Source organism: Acinonyx jubatus, chromosome B1 (assembly GCF_027475565.1).
Source record: "Acinonyx jubatus isolate Ajub_Pintada_27869175 chromosome B1, VMU_Ajub_asm_v1.0, whole genome shotgun sequence".
Lineage (NCBI taxonomy): Eukaryota > Metazoa > Chordata > Mammalia > Carnivora > Felidae > Acinonyx > Acinonyx jubatus.
Genome location: NC_069382.1, coordinates 125,684,885 through 125,702,542, shown reverse-complemented (window position 1 = coordinate 125,702,542; position 17,658 = coordinate 125,684,885). Strand labels below are relative to the sequence as shown.

General features: G+C 35.5%; 1 protein-coding gene across 1 annotated transcript in view; it reads left to right on the top strand.

Moving 5' to 3' along the window:
* Window positions 1-17,658, top strand: part of GRID2 (glutamate ionotropic receptor delta type subunit 2) — a 1,419,162-nt gene that overhangs the window by 424,464 nt on the left and 977,040 nt on the right. The window lies entirely within an intron of this gene.

The following is a 17,658-nucleotide window of genomic DNA, read 5'->3' as shown; positions in this document are numbered from 1 at the left end:
ATCAGTTCCACAGAATTTGTTAGGTTTTCTTCTAAGGAAAATGAGAGGAAAAGAAGAAGCATGAATGCTGGAGAAGAAATCAACCAATATTTTTTACAGACATTTTCAGATACCTCTTATCCTAATACCAGGTGCCACCTGCTTACAGAATATGATTAAACCTCCACTCCCCCTTTAGGCACTCAGTGTCTACTGTTAACCTTATTTGGCTGGGGATACTTCCCCCAAACAGATCCTGACATAGGGAGCAAATCTTTCTACTCCAACCTCAGTTGCTTTAGTTAAGGCATGAGGATCAGCAATGAATGTGGAAATTCAACATCCATGAATTAGGACATTAGTTCAATTCAAAATGATAACAGCAAAAGAATATCCTAGACATTCACATGGACTAAGAAGGAATTCAAGAGATGTGGTGCTAGAAATGACACACCATTCCTCAACAGATATTAATGATTCCAGACCTCTGCTGTTGAGGTGATCTTATGGAAGTAGCAGCTGAATATTTCTTATGCCAGCTGTCCCTAGTCTTTATGAGATATTTTGAAAAGTTTAATGCCTATTCTGTAACCTTTGTATCTTCCGCATTACAAAAATATTTGGGAGATTTCCTCATTTATTTCTCATTCCAACTATTTGTAGATTTTGAAGTCTCAGTATTTCAGGAAGAGAAAGTTGTGGAAGAGCACACTTCATTGTCCATTTGCATTAGTAATTTAAGCAGATATTCAAATATGTGTTTGAAATATTTTTTATTGATAAAACACTTCTAGAGAGAACTGATATTTTATTTGTAAAACTGAACTTCTGATTGCATCGAATCAAATGTAAATTATTCAGTGGGTATCTGATTTTTGCTGTGTCCTTACAGAATACTAATTATAAGAAAAATATTTTTCTCATTTTTTCACTAGAAAATTGGAAAAGCATCTGTTGATTCTTGGCAAACACATCTTTGCATAAGTAATGGATAAAGCAAACATATAGACCATGTGTACATATAGTTTATACATATATTTAATTAAGAAAAGGCATAAATAATGAATTACAATAGAAAATATACTGAGAGAGTAAAATATGGGTGGCATCCTGGCCATGCTTTAAAACAGTTTATTTTTTTATTTTTTTAATTGCTTATTTATTTATTTTGAGAGAGAGAGACAGAGAGAATGCGAGCAGGGTAGGGGCAGAGAGAGAATCCTAAGAAGGCTCCACACTGTCAGCACAGAGCCAGATGCAAGGCTTCATCCCACGAACTGTGAGATCATAACCGGAGCTGAAATCAAGAGCCAGATGCTTAACCGACTGAGCCACCCAGACACCCGTAAAATAGTTTAGATAGCAACAATTATTTAACTTCTACTTAAGAAAAAACAGAGATACATAGATTAAAAATAGTATAAAGTTTTAAAGAGGTAAATTTAGAAAAAAAGCAGTAAAAGAAAGCTAGTAAAGAAATTAATTCAATTAAAAAAAAAAACTACCATCCTTCAAACAATATGCAATTAAAGGGCAATAATCAAAAAAAAATTCCAAATAAAAATATACACAAAAAGAGTTTCTTGATTTTTTTAAAATGTTTATTTTAGAGAGAGCAAGAGTGAGAGAGAGAGAGGCAGTGAGCACAGGCAAGCTGAAGAGGGGCAGAGAGCAAGAGGGCAAGTGAGAGAATCCCAATCAAGTTCAATGCCAAGCTGTTAGTGCAGAACCTGATATGGGGCTCAATCTCATGAACCAAACTGTGGCCCTATCTCACATACTGTTAGACCATGACCTAGCCGAAATCAAGAGTTACACACTTAACTGACTGAGCCACCCAGGTGCCCCAAGAGTTTCTTGATTTTTAAAATAATTGAGTAAATTATACCATAAAATAAGGGCTGTTTCATTTATAAAATGTAAAATTTTCAAATACAAATTCTTGAGTAACTGCAAACAGGTTGTCTAGAAATAGACAAAGTTGAAACAATGTTCTCTTTTCCACTGAGCTTTTTTAATGTTGTTAAATAAAATATATATGCTGACTCAATTCTGTGGCTCTTTTTCCCATACTTGTTCTGACCTTTCTTTGTCTTCAATGTCAGCCATGATACATAGACATGAACAACCTCTACTCTTTCAAATACAAACTTAAATGACTTTTGACATTCATAGCCATTTCAACATTCTAATAACTAAATAGTTTAAGGGTAATAGGCAAAAAGTGTGAATAACTCTTTGATTAACTATGTCTTGATGTTTTGAACCTTGAAGAGTCTAATCTGAAATATCCTTCATCATAACCCATGTAGACAAGGGAAAGTGAGACTTCAATAGCCACCAGACAGTTTTGGATGACAGCCAGATGAGCCAATGTTCTAAGGGCTGTCAGTGACCTTGGAGTGAATTTTGCAAAGGTGCAAATTTCTCTGTCTCAGACAAGCAGTTCTGTGATTAAGTAACCACACCCATGAAGCTACAATGCTTGGTAAATGCATGTCAGCTGTAAACAATATCCTTTCTCTAAAGGACTTTAAGTGAAATGCTGAATATAGAGCCAGATTTATAGTCTAATAGTCTTCACCTCATATGTAAGAAGTGCCCAAATAACTGGAGGAGATTTATGCAATTTAGATTAAATGGTGAAAAAAATCAAACCTTGTAGTTTTTTGTTCCCTTGAAGCAAGATATAATTCTTTCATTTTTTCTTAGTGTTTTTCTCTTTAAGCAATATTCTCTCTTAACTGCATAGAAAAAGGAAAGTCAAGAGATGGACACAGGAAGCAAGTATATTTGTTTGTGTATTTGTCTAAGAAGAGTTCTTATTATCTTTGGATTTTTGAGGTCTGTGACAAGGATAAAATTTCTTGGGTAGAATACTAAAGAAATGTGTGGATGGATTCTCACCAGCAAAAGAAATGCTACAGTGGACAAATACAAATTATCTGACAACTGTAGAATCAGATATGGGGTTTAAAATGCTCAAGGAAATGAAGGGATTTGTGAATAAGCATTAGGATATCTAAGAGAGAAGGTAATAACTGCAATATATTTTATGTGAGTTTTTTCACTAGTTTTTTTTTTTTTTTGACTCTGACAAACATGCTGGACCATGGCACCATGGCATAATATAAATATTTTTTAGGTCACTAGTGTATCATAATGTGCTTGCTGTTTGATGAACTTATACTAAAACATCTATCAAATATACAGATTATGGCAATTGAATGTGTAAAGTGTTTCATTAAGAAAGGTACAGTGTGTATATATCTGTTTCTGTCTAATGTTACATGAGTGCACATAGTGTTGCAGAAATTGGAAGAAATATGCTTAGAAAAAGAGTTAGAAAACTTATGAATTTCAAAGGGAACACTATGGATTTCATGTATTTCAATTCTTTTGAATCAATGCATTTTAAAATTATATTTTAATATTCAGTCTGTTAATGAGCATAGCAGAAGGTACATATTAATTTATTGATTAATTAAATTCATAGCACTTATTCTGACACCTAAAGAGTTTTTACTGTTATTGATTGCTATATGAAACTGGTTTATTTAAAATTCAACTAATAAACCCACTTTAAGATGATGATTAGTTAAGTAACTGCTCAGAGGATGGAAGAATTAAACCCAATGAACATCAAAACCTGCAGACATGTTAGGTGTTGTCTTTCAGAGATATGTCCTTAGCCTGAACTTATTCAATTATGCTATCAAAATATTTTCAGTGAGGTATGGAATGGCACCAGTTTGCATGCAATTGCCAAAATCTAGAGAGAGCTAGGAACATTGGAGGAATGTTACATAACAAATGACATTGTTTTCAAAAGGGATAAGTGGAATAGAAAATAGGTGACTAGACACAGATCAGGTTGGTCTGAAACCAGTTAATGTGAATGAGCAATGTGATCTTCCTGAAAGTCCATATATTATGCACCCTATTTTTTATACAGTGGTATTTGTTCAGTTTAAAACAAATAACAAAAATGCTTGAATGTCTTCATAGTGAGATGAGTGCAAATATTAGAACACAAGTCTTAGTTCGAGTATGAGTAAAGTGTGCAGCTTAATTTCCACATTTCAAAACAAATGGAATGGACATGTGTAAGACTCAGAGATGCCAACCAAAATGATTAATGGCCTGGGATAAGGACCCCTGAAGAAGAGTTCAAAGAGTTACTGTCACTTAGTTTGAGAAAGGATGGCAACTCACATGTATAAAAGACTGTGGTGAAAAAGATTCGCAAAATGAACAAATGTTTGAAAACCATAAGAAAGAAGGTGAAGCAAAAATAAAGAGAATTCAGACTAAGTATAAGAGTGTTACGAAAACCAGATGCTGTTTTAAAAGGGTGTAATTTCCATTATTTAACTATAGAATAGAAAGCCTCTTATCTGTATTGATGCTAGCAATACCTAAATAAATGACAATATGAAGAAAACTTTGTCAGTGCTTGTTCTAGAAGGAAGGAAGGAAGGAAGGAAGGAAGGAAGGAAGGAAGGAAGGAAGGAAGGAAGGAAGGAAGGAAGGAATAGAAAGAAAGATGCATGCATGTCTCTAATGTGTAAACCATCTCTGGTAATTCTATAGAAGTTAGCAGGCAAACCATGCAACACATTATAGAATACTTAGTGTTTTTATTTTCTTCACAGATCCCTCAGGTTTTTTTGCCCTAGTGAGGGAATGTGATGTGTGCTTCATAATTTGCAGTGTTGGACATTTGCTAGAGTTGTGAGTATTAAGGGCGTTGATGGCTGTTATATTATTGTAGGAAGAACAGTTCATGAGTCAGTTTGATTGTGAGTTGGAAAAAGACTCAGACCTTCCCATAGCACTGAAAAAGTCCATGGAGTCTATCTACCCCACGAGGAGCAAGATACCAAGGAACTGGAACACAGTAGTAGAAAATAGACAGCCATAAAAAATAGGGGCTTACCCATGTGAGAGGAAATACAAAATTTGTGAGGAACATGTGCTATAGATTAGACTGTCTGAGTTCAAACTTAAATCTATCAGTAAATTACATAATTTATGCCTTCATCTGTAAAATGGCCATGATGATGCTGATGATATGGACTTCACTGCATTGTTATGGGGATTAAATGAATTATTGTAACTATAGTAATTACACCAGTGGGTGGGGCAGCATATAAAAATGATGTAAGGGTTTTTGATTATCATTAAGAATTATTCATTTGGGTGTGATCTACTTGAGTACTCTTTTTGAACGAGTGGATTTAGACATATCATTTTATTTTATATTTATTTTTATTTTATTTTTTTTTCCTTTTTGAAATAGCATTTGCATATCCAGACTTAGAATGACCATTTGGGAAAAGGTAGTAAATTCCTGGACTTAGTTAGAGTGAGCTTTTTTTTTTTGAGTTTAAAATTAAAAAAAAAAATTAAAAAATTTTCTCTGATAGTACACCTTTTGTTTCTATAAGTGATCTTTCCCTTTAACAGTAGTTGCTTTTACTCCCATGTATAATTTATATATTCTTTTATGTGTATTGTGAATTAAAAAAAAAGGATTTCATTCTCCTGATAGTATCACTTCTGTTATTACTTCCCATATGTGCATGTGACACTCTTAAATTGACCCAGTCTGTGCTTTATACCGTAACTAATGGGATATATCCCCTGTGGAGAGGGCTGCATTATGTGACAGCTAGAGGCTATGTCTAAGGCCAGGCCATGAACTGCAGGTAGAGCCAATGGTGGTCAGTAGCCATTAGTGCTGGCCTTATCTCTGGAGTCTAGACAGCAAATATGGGTATCAGACTGGCCTTCTGGCTATTGGCTGAGCTCCAGTAGACATAATATGCAAATTAATTTTAAACTTTGTTTCTGCCATTTTGGGGGATATTTAATCTATACCTATTGTCACTCTCTCCTAAAAAAAATAGCATTAATTTCTGTGTCAGGCTCTGCTTTAAGTACTGGGGATATAGTGAGGACAGGCAGAGAAGGTCTCTACTTTCAAGATGCTACCATTGTATAGAAAAGTAAATAAGTACTAGTGAGGATAATTTTGTATTTTCCAAGTACTGTGACAAAAAATAAAATAGATAAATAGATATAGCAATACAGAGTAACTGGGTTAGAATAAGCCATTTTAGATAGAGTTGCTAGGAAACATCTCTTTGAAGAATCATTTGAACAAGAACCTGAATTAAGTAAGGGAACCTCCATGTGAAGATCTGAGTGAGGAGTGATGAATGTTCCTGAAGCATTAAGAAAAGATGCAAAGAGCTTGAGGTGTGAAAGAGCATGATGTACCAGGGAACAAATGAAAGACTGTGTGGATGAAACAAGGCAGTTAAAGGGAAAAGGCTTTTAAGATATTGTCATCGAAGTACTCAGGAGCCATTCATCTAGGAATCTTATATTTAGTTTAACTCTAAGTGTAAGTTATTGCAAGAATTTAAGTAATGACAATGGAATGACATCATATTTACATGTTTTCAGAATCATTCAGTTTTACATGAATAATACACTGTAGAAGGCACAGATTTTTACAAAGTTTAATATTTTCTACATAGCAGGAAGGACATTGTGTTGTCTAGTCCAAAGGTACCTAGAATGAAAAGGGTGCTATCTGTGAAGATGGTGGAAAAGAATCACAATTTCCTTTGAGGATAGACATCTTGATGGAATGGTTGTCAATGTCAAGAAAAATGGAAACATCCCAGATGTCAGGGGCTGCTGTTTTCTTTTTTCTTTTCAAAGAAGAGCTGAAAAGAAATCAGTTATATATTTGAATTTGGAACTGAGGGGAATGGTCAGTTCATAATTTGTGAAGTTGGAAATCAACATACAGGTGATGTTTAAAACCATGAGAATAGGTGAGACCATCTATGAAGACGGTATGATAAAGAAGAATAGCGGGCCAGAGATCCATCTCTGAGCTCTTAACTTTCTGAGTTGAGTGGTTAGAGGAGGAAGAGCCAGAAAATGTCACTAATAAGGAGCAACCATTGAGGCAGGATGAGGAACAGAAGACTATTGTTTTCTGGAAGCCAAGAAGTTATATTTTTATAAGGAGGGAAGAATCAGCTGTGTCAAATGTTGCTGAAAAGTTGAATAAGATGATGAAAAGGATTTACCATTGGATTTAAGCAAGATAAAGGTCTCTGGTGGCCTCTGCAAGAAAGTTTAAGTGGGAGTAGTGGGACAGATTGCCAACAGAGAGGAGCTTGACAAAAGGATATGGGGGCGGGGGGATGATGGCGGGAGTGAGAGGAATCAAATAGAATTGACACATATGATGGTCGTTTTTGAGATGTTTTCCTATGAAGGGAAGCAAAGAAGCACAAGAGGAACATGGTAGCAAGAGAAGATTTAAGACAAAAAGGCTCACACTAATTCAGAGGTGAACACTGATAATACTAGACAGAGAACAGATAACTGCAAGACCTAAGCCCTTGAGTAGATAACAGGTAATGTGATCTAGAGTACATGTACACCAGATGCACTCAGATAAGTACACAGATATTTATTAAGCCAATAAGGAGGGCAGATAAAAAAGTTATAAGTGTAGACTGACAGATCTGGTGTTGGGAAAAGAGATATGTTCTCTTTTGATTATTTCTGGTTTTTTTTTATAATTTTTTAATTATATTTGAGAGAAAGATAGAGCATGAGTGGGGGAGGGGCAGAGAGAGAGGGAGACACAGAATCTTAAGCAGGCTCCAGGCTCTGAGCTGTCAGCATAGAGCCCTTCAGGGGGTTATGGCTCACAAGCCATGAGATCATGACCTGAACTGAAGTAGGATGCTCAACCAAATGAGCCACCCAGGAGCACCTATTATTTCTGTTTTTCAAAGAGTATGTCAAGATCATCAGCTGAGAATAGAGGGAGAGGTGTTAGAGGTTTGAACACCAAGCTGCAATATATTCATCTCATGGAATGGAAGTAAACAATAATGAATTGGTGAGATGCAGAGTACATCAGTACCTGATTTTTGACTTTCAGTTGGGATTATATTCCGTGGTTATTTGGAAACCCACAAGAACCATTTTTAGTTGCAACATCTAGATTTTAAGTATTTTTTTGTATATGTATATAAAGAGTATATACATATATATGTATATAAAGTATATATAAGTATGTAAAGAGTATTTATATATGCTTATTAAATACATTTAAATATTGTTATATTTATATAAAACATATTTACATGTAGCAATTAATATATAAATATATATTACATATCTTAACTCTTGTGAAACAAATTTGGTGTGCAACCACAGAGCCTAATAGTTAATAAGTGTGGTCTTTGAAGTCAAACAGGCCTGACAGGACAAATTCCTTAATATGAATACCTCAACTTCTTAGTGTACCCAATGAGGATGATATCTTTAGGATAAATATCTTGAGTTCAAATCTGGTTTTCACTACTGACTGAGGAACCCCAACAATTCCTTACCTGAAACACTAGAATAAAAATAGTTCCTAACTAATATTATTATTGTGAAGATGAAAGAGGATAAATCCTTGGGGTGCCTGGGTGGCTCAATCGGTTAAGCGTCTGACTTCAGCCCAGGTCATGATCTCACAGTTCATGAGTTCGAGTGCCTCATCAGGCTCTGTGCTGACAGCTTGGAGCCTGGAGCCTGCTTCGGATTCTGTGTCTCCCTCTCTCTCTGCCCCTCCCCAGTTCATGCTTACACTCTGTCTCTGTCAAAAATAAATAAACTTAAAAAAAAAAGAGGATAAATCCCTTAAAAATGTGCAATCTCTTAATTGGACAATGATCAATAAAATTATCTATCAACAACAAATGTTAGCAGTTATTCTACTCAGAATCCAGTACTTAATAGTAGCATCTTTATGGCCATGAAGGTTTCTTTTCCCTTCCCTTCCCTTCCCTTCCCTTCCCTTCCCTTCCCTTCCTTTCCCTTCTCTCTTTCTTCCCCTCTCCCTCCCTTCCTCCCTCCCTTTCTTCCCTCCCTTCCTTCCTTCCTTCCTTCCTTTCTTTCTTTCTTTCTTTCTTTCTTTCTTTCTTTCTTTCTTTCTTTCTTTCTTTCTTTTTTTCTTTCTTTTTCTTTCTTTCTTCCCTACTATATTTTAACCAAAGTATTTACTCTTGTTTCAATATCACTTGAGTCCATAGGGGATATATTTAACCTATATAGATGTAAAGAGTGGTCCTAGTTTGATCAAGTGTAAAATTTAGCATATTAATTTAAAACTGTATTTTGGAGAATAATAAAAAAAGTAAAAAAAAATCTAGTATAAAACCAAATAAATATGGACTATTTAAGATAAATTACTCTTTCTAGAAGGACCAATAAAGAAATGGCTTTTATTTAATTTACAAATTTTAGTTCCTTTGAATAATAACCAGTCAAGAGGCCCACCAGAAACAGCAAACATTTTGATTATTTACTCTAGGGACAGGATTCTAGAGAACACATGGAATTATTGGGAAAGGTCAGTTGGCTATAATAGTTAGAGAGAAGGTCATGTCTTAAAATGTCATTCCTTCCATCTATTCATAAATAAACAGGAAGGTGATCTTTCAGTGGAGATCAGTAATATCTCCAACAAAATCTGAGCTTTCAAATGTATACCAACTTGCCTTTATAACATTATATCTCCAAACTTTGTTTTTATATAATCTATATTTTTGTTAGACTGGCCTTGTTGCTCATTCTGTATGCTCATTTAGGTCTCATTCCATATATATTTGCATACTTTTGCTAACAGAGTTCTTTATACTGTAAATATTTTTTTCCTTCATCTCCTCATGTTAAAATCCTGTTCATTTGTATAGTTCTTATTTATTTATTTTTTTATTGTTTTGAGAGAGAGAGAGAGAGAGAGAGAGAGAGAGAGAGAGAGAGAGAGGTAGTGAGCGAGCACACACACAAGCAGGGCAGAGGGGCAGAGTGAGAGAGAATCCTAAACAGGTTCTGTGCTGTCAGCCCAGAGCCTGACACTGGGCTTGATCTCACGACTGTGAGATCATGACCTAAGCTGAAACCAAGTGTCAGATTCTTAACAGAATGAGCCACCCAGCCGTCCCTAGTTCTTCTTCTTCTTCTTCTTTTTTTCTTTTTTTTTAAGATTTTAAGTAACCTCTATACCCAACATGGGGCTCAAACTTATACCCTTGAGATCAAGAATTGTATGTTCTACTGACTGAGCCAGCCAGATGCCCCTATTTTAATAGTTCTAAATCAAATAGAAAGGTACTTTCTCCAAAAGTTCCCATGTGATGGCCTCCTCACTTTGTAAATATTCATTGCTCTTGATTTTTATATCATGTGTGTCTCTAAATAGTTGATTAAGTCTATTAATGTATGCAATATACTTAATTTTAATACTAAGAGGTAGTATTAAGTATATTCTATATATGCATCATCTGTGCTATCAAGCATACATTTCCCTTTTTTGGGAAATGCTTTGGCTGAGGTAGGCTTCATTCAGGGTTATTTCCCTTTCATTGGACAGCCAACATCCAATGAACTGGTAACATGGGAGTGTAAAGACACAACCCTTTCACCCAGGAAAACTCTCCAGAACCATCAGAACTTCCTTGACATCGGGCAAGGCCTTGTGACTGTACACAGCCTCACTTCTAGTTCAGCTCCTTCCTGTTCCTTCTCCTCACACACCCCAAGACTGGTGTTGGCCCCAAGAAACTATGCCCAAATAAATTTCCCTTATTCATATCTGCATTTCATAGACCACTTCCTGGGGGTCCCCAACCTATGGCAGCTAGAAGGAAAGAACCTTAGCAAACCAAAACACGTTTTTATATTATGTTATTTTTCAAGCTTTTAAAATCACATCTGCTATTAGGCAATGACATTTTTGAGCTTAATTTGTTCTTAGAAAATTTACAGAGAGCTATGAGTACACTTGATCATGAGGTTCTAGATGATCAAGTTTTGCTATGACTAACATTCATTAAAAAGACAGGTTTTACACTAATATGATGCAATAGCCTTTAAGTATTCACTATACTAGGCAAATGGTTATGTAGGAAAGTGGCTAAATTTTCCTTATTAATTAAATCCACTGTCTGGCAATCCTACGTGAAACTCTATTTCATGTTATTGAATTAATGCCCGTTTTAACTAGATTCAATACTAGGTCAATTATGTTTTATCTAAACTTTGATCATTGCAAACCTTAGTGAGAAAAAAAGGATTTCTAGAATTGGTTTTCTGTCTGCCTCATGCTAGAATGTATCCATGCTAAAGAAAGATCACATTATTCAAATTTTAAATTCTTTCTAGTTTTTATATTATAAGTTGTGATTAACTGTTCTTGTGTAGACTTTTATAATAGGGAACTACTGATTAAATTAGAGTGGGAAAGTAAAAGCAAGCTATTTATACTGTTTCACTGTATTTTCTAATTTTAACTCTGTGCTCTGGTTTCTTCATAGCCCTGTTTAGTCAGACATAAGAAATAGCAATTGAAATCTTCAGGACACAGTATTCATGATAATGCTAGGCAATTCACATGTGCTCCAGCCCACAGCTTCAAGGGTTATTGAGGTCAAAAGTGACCAAATATTTTGTATCTAAGTGCCACCAAAATGCAGACTTCAAAGAAGCTCTCATGCTGCACATCTTGACACTGATCCTGTGTCAGTGGTCCTTGGAGTGTGAGGGACACTGTGTGAGCGTTAAGCTCTGATGACAACTGCAGGGCTCACGGGAACAGCTTTGAAATATGAATAGACTAACTCTACTTCCTTCCTCCTCCCCATGTTCTTCTGTCTCAAGGAAGCACAGCTGGTCAGGAGAGATCAAATACAACTCAACTGAAATCAGCCACTTCCTTAACTGAGGGTTCTAAGAAAGGTATTGTGTCACTGAAATCAAGAAAATGCCAAATTCCTGACTTACATACTATTTCTTTCCCTTTGAACCAGTGTTACTAAGTTCCCTATAGCAGTGTTATTGAGGTATAGTGTTATATAGGTATGGGGTGGGGGATGGTAAGTAGTTGAAAAATATTCTCAGTAGACTTCAGGAGGATCTAAAACTGTCAATCTTTTTTTTTCTGTTGTAATAATACCTATATTGGACTAGAGTGAACATTATAAGGATTTTAATTCATGTATTTAATAAATATTTTATATATTAACTGTTCTAAGTCACTGTTCTAAGCTTACAATTAATGGTAGGAGAAAGAAAATAAATGAAGGAAGGATGGAAGAAATGAAAGAAGGATATTGGTAGGTGGTAGGTATTGAAAAATAAGACAGAAGAGGAAATTTGATGAGGCAGAGTGCTCTGTATGATCAAATTTTATTTAGAATGGTCATAGAAGGCACTTAAGATTAAAGAAAAAGGCGGGGGGGGGGGGGTTGGCACCTGTGTGGCTCAGTCAGTTGAGTATCTGACTCTTGATTTGGGCTCAGGTCCCAGGATCCAGCCCAGAGTGGTACTCCTCTTTGAAAGTTGAGCCTGCTTGAAATTCTCACTCCCCCACTCTGCCCCTCTCCCTGGCTCACTTGCACTCACTCTTTCTCTTTAAACAAAACAAAACAAAACAAAACAAAACAAAACAAAAAGAGAGAGAGAGAGAGAGAGAAGGGATGGAGATTGAGTGAGGTAATTAGCCATAGGGTTATTGAGGGGAATATTTTTTAAGAGAGGAATAGCAAATGCAAAGACCCTGAAGGCATTTGCTCTTGTTTAAGGACTAGAAAGGGAGCAAATGTGGTGGCAAGGCCACAAAAGAATGTGAGAGTTGCTAGATAACACCGAATTACAAAGAACCTCAAAGTGATTTTAGAGACTGCATTTTCTCTGAGTAAGATTGGAAAACTTTTGGAACCTAAACAGAGGCATAATCTCATTTGAATTTTAAAAGGATCCCTCTGGCTGCTGGGTAGAGAATGGAATGCAAAAACTAAATAAATATTTGTATCTTTTTTCATTAAAAAAAGATTAGAGTCAGGAAGTTTGGCTTGGTAAAGTTGAGTGGACAAGAAATCAGACTCCTTAGATCATTCTCCCCCCCCCCGCCCCCCCCCCCCCCCCCCGGTATCCTCTGCACATGGCGTCACTTCATGTTCCAAAATGGGTGTTTGTACTCCAGCTCTCATGTCCATCTTCTAGCCTTTCCTTTAAAGACTTCCTGGAATTTACACATGGCACTTCAGCACCACAGCATTGGCCAATATTGAATCCCATGATCTTGACTAGCTGTAGGGAGGCTAGAAAATGTATTCCTTAACCTGGGGCTTCATTTGCCCAATCAAAAGAAAAAAAAGTCAAAGATTTTTAAGTAATTTCTTACTGAATGATTAGGGAGACATCTCAAAAAAAAAAAAAGTACAAAGAAGAAGGACCACAGATTGAGACTCCTTCTACTTAAATAACTGAAGCACATGTTCAAGATCTTTGAATTTAGTCTTTGGAAAGTAAGCATGTGGATAGCCCATTGCTTCCTAATTCAGAGTACCACATTCTCTCTCATCTTTCTGTATCAGCTCATGTTTTCTTCCTGCTCTACCCTCTCACACATCATTCTTGCAAACTTTGGGGCCTCATTTATGTCTTCAAAGGAGCCTTCTCTAGCTGCAGATTAAATCATTCAACTTATTTTTGCCCTGTAATTAATATCTATATTTGTTCTTTATAGAAACAGCACAATTTGTAATTTTATATATGTATAAGAATTTCATCGATATCTGTCTCTTTTATTAAGCACTAAAAGACATGAGTGGGACCCATGTCTTTATTGCCCATCATTGTATTCTCGGTGCTAGCTCAGTGCCTGACAGGTAGTTGTTTAAATAATTTGTTGAGTAAATGAACATCTGAATAAATGAATTCACAGAGTATTAGTGGTGGAAATCAAGCCAAGGAGATTGGATTTAAAGGTCTTAATGCTAAAGTCCAGGAGACAAGAAATTTCCTGTAATAATTTTAGTTAAGTATACCAAAGCTATTAGAAGAATTTGTACATAATACATGTTGCTTGCATATGCATGACAACCATCATAATATCTCATCACCTCTTTATAACACTTTTAAAAATTTGTGAGCTTGGAAAGCTTACAAACTAAAGAGTAGTAAAATTTGATGTTATTTTATAGGGCTAAATAATAATTCCTGTACTCTTTGGTGTTATTTGAAGTAGTCTTCTGAGGAAAAGCACCTGCTTATAATTTCAATTTTATATTAATTTTGTTACAGTATTAGGTCAACTTCAATAAAAATAGTGTCAGTTGTCAGTACATCTGCTTTTGTTTGTTTAGAGATTTAAGAATCTGGACTAAGAAGTTGTGGAATAAGGGGACTGGTTTCAGAGGAAGGTCAGAAACAAAAGCAAATTAATTTTACAAATTTGAGCATTATTTTTCACTAAAAATCAATATGCAAGCTCATCATTACATGCACTGTTATAAATACCATGTTGTGGGTACGGATAAACAAAATGCATTTGGAAGTTCTCATTGATCTTTAAGGGCTGTCGCCAGTACTTAATGAAGCAGAGAGCTTGTTTGGTGTGTGAGACAGTATTTTTTTCTTGGAGCCCTGTCAACCATGCAGATAGTTGATAGCTTCTCACAGTCAGACTGACACTTTTAGGTAAAGGTTTACTGTAGCATACAAGAAACAGTGACCTGTGATACAGCCAAATGACTGATAAAATGGTATGAAAAGAGCTTTCAACTCCCTATGGCACTACTAATGTACCTGAAATTTTTAAAGTACATTTTAGTAGTTATGAAAAGATCCAGATGGAGAGCACTAAAGACTGGTGCCCTCACTTTATCCCCCTCAGCTTCCAGCACAAGAGAGACATCCCTCTGATTGCTATCATCACTCGTAGTAGAAGCTCAAGGGATGTACAAGATTACTTTATTCTCAATTTGATCTTGGCCCTCTCTGTTTGATCCTTGCCTCTCTGCTGAGATTTAAATTTAGTGAGATTCAAGAGAGAACTTTTATTTTGATATGCACTTCTATAGATATTGACCTAGAAAGAGACTAACTTATTATACATAACTTATCTGATTTGCATACTGGTTCTTACTGAAAGCTTGAGGAACACTTGACTGGCAAGCTCCAGGAAATAGGTTTCATGGAGTACTGTCAATGCAGCTAATCCTCTGATTTATAGAGGTATATTTTTTTTTTCCTGGAAAAGCTATTGTAACTAAAAACAACATAAGTGAAATTAAATTTTCTCCCAGAAAAAGTCACAAAGGATCATTCTTTTTGAAGACTTTATATTCAACCTCTTTTAAATAAAAAGACAATTTCACTGAGGATAACAACTGTATCAGTAAACAAATTGAATGGAGTAATACATCTGTAGAGCATAAGATTTTCTAAAAGTCATTTACATAATTTAAAGAGTAATACATTGTTAATCATAGAAAAGTGTAGTCAATGCGATAAAAAAAAAAAAAAAAATCAACGTGTACCAAAGACATGTTTGCGTATCTTGCAATGCTTCTGGATAGTTGCTGATCCTAAAAGAGATAATCACTTTGATCAAAAATAGGCATCTATTATTGGGGTAAATTGTACCTATTTCACTGGTTGGTTTTAGAGTATCAGCTGAGAAGTAAAATAGAACTGAGTTTGTATCTCAGCTCTCTAATAATTAGTAGATGAGACTCCAGGCAATTTACTAGAATTCTTTGATTGCTAATTGTCCCCAAAATTCATTTTCTCTCACTCCCTCTTGGTAATTATTCATTTTCCCTTGGACCTAGGAAAAAATCATATGACTGAGTTATGGACAGTGGGGTGTGAGAGAAAGTGATCTGGATCTCGTTCTTTCAGAGTACCGCCTTGCCTTCCACTGCTTTTAGACCCTTCCAGTGGGCTGGAATGTGGACATGCTGGTGAAAAACTAGCTTAAGCAGTACCAATGAAGGCAACACCCTAAGGATAACAGAACTACTGATAGATGGAATCTGAGTCTCAGATGATCTGGTAGAACTAAGCTGCTTTCCTAACCTGACTAACTCTACACTGCCTGTGGGAGAGAAATTTCTATTTTATTCAAGGCACTGTATTTTTGTATCTCTTTATTACAGCAACTTGGCCTATTATCAGACATCAGTGTCTTTGAGGAAGGAACTAGACTCTCCATAGCTTGAGTTTCATAATCCATAAAGTTGAAGTTTTAATGGTACCCACTCATAAGATTATTTTGAAGATAAAATGGTTGCTATATAAAAAAAAATATTTAGCATTAAATAATTATTAGCTATGTTTATTTTTTGAATTTTTCCAATTATTATTATAATTGTGTTTTTTATTAAAAAAATTTTAATGTTTATTTTTGAGAGAGACAGAGCATGAGCAGGGGCAGGACAGAGAAAGAGGGAGACAAAGAATTGGAGGCAGGCTCCAAGCTTTTGGCACAGAGCCTGATGGGGGGCTTGAACCCGTAAACTCGGGATCATGCCCTGAGCTGAAGTCAGTCACTTAACTGACTAAGCCACCCAGGCACCCCTATAATTGTATTTTTTAAGATTTTTAAAAAGTAACCTCTACACCCAGCGTGGGTCTTGAACTCCCAATATCGAGGTCAAGAGTCACATACTCCACCAACTAAGCCAGCCAGGCGCCCTTAATTATACTATAGTTGTTATTTGTATACTTCAAAAAACTATAAAGTTAAATATTTTTATTTTTAAATAAGGCATAATGAATAGTACTGGAAAAAAAAGTAGTGGTTGAAAAGAACACCTTTTATTTCAAAGCATGAAATTAAGTAGTTTTTATCTTTGGCCCCAAAACATTTTCAAGAAAGTCCTGAGAAGTTTTTGAAATTTTTTGAGAAATTGATTCACAGAGTTCTGTTTTGCTAGTGTTATATGTGTTTATATATATGCGTATGTGTGCAGCATTGCACATTTTCTTGGAGCATATCAAGTTTTTGATCATTCTTCTGCCTTCGGGGAAAAAACCTATCTTTTGGTTTACAGAGCTGGCATGCCATCAGGATTAGTAGTAATGTCTGTTACCTTGATGCTTTATGATTATTCTAATCTGTGGCTCTCCTTTATATCTCACTCTCTTAAAAAAATATCCCATGGCCTCCCCTGATTGTAGACTTTTGTCCAAATTCCTTAGCATAGCATTTGAAAATACTTTTCAGTTTAGCAACAAATTAGTTACAACAGTGGGCATTTATCCTGGTCTGATTTTTCTCAGTGCTTTTACATGCACAATGTCCATTTTTCTGTATTTATAAAAATCTCTCTTCTTTACCTTATGCCACATCTTATTTTCAAAATATGTTCCTTAGAACAGTACTCCTGACAGATAGTTCATGAAAACTGCATTCTGTTGTCAAAAAAATTATGAAATATTGTGGATTGCATTCCTTTCTTGGAAATACCTGAGGTGCATTAGCTATTAGTGTCTCTAAAGAGTCCTAGGAAAATAAAATATATTTTGGTTTAACCTGGTTTTCCCAAACATATTACTATGAGACTTTTCTTTCTAGAGAATCTGTTAATCTCAGAAAACTAGTTGTGTGGATCTCACTTTATGAAACCTGTTCCCCAACAACTGCAATCATTATAACCATAAAGTGTACTATTATCTTTCCCTCATCACCAGACACACAATTACTCTCCCTTTCTTCTGTGTTACTAGAACACTCTGTTTCTTTTTTGTGTTTGCCATACTTTCTTATACTTAAGTGGACACATTATTCTCTATAGA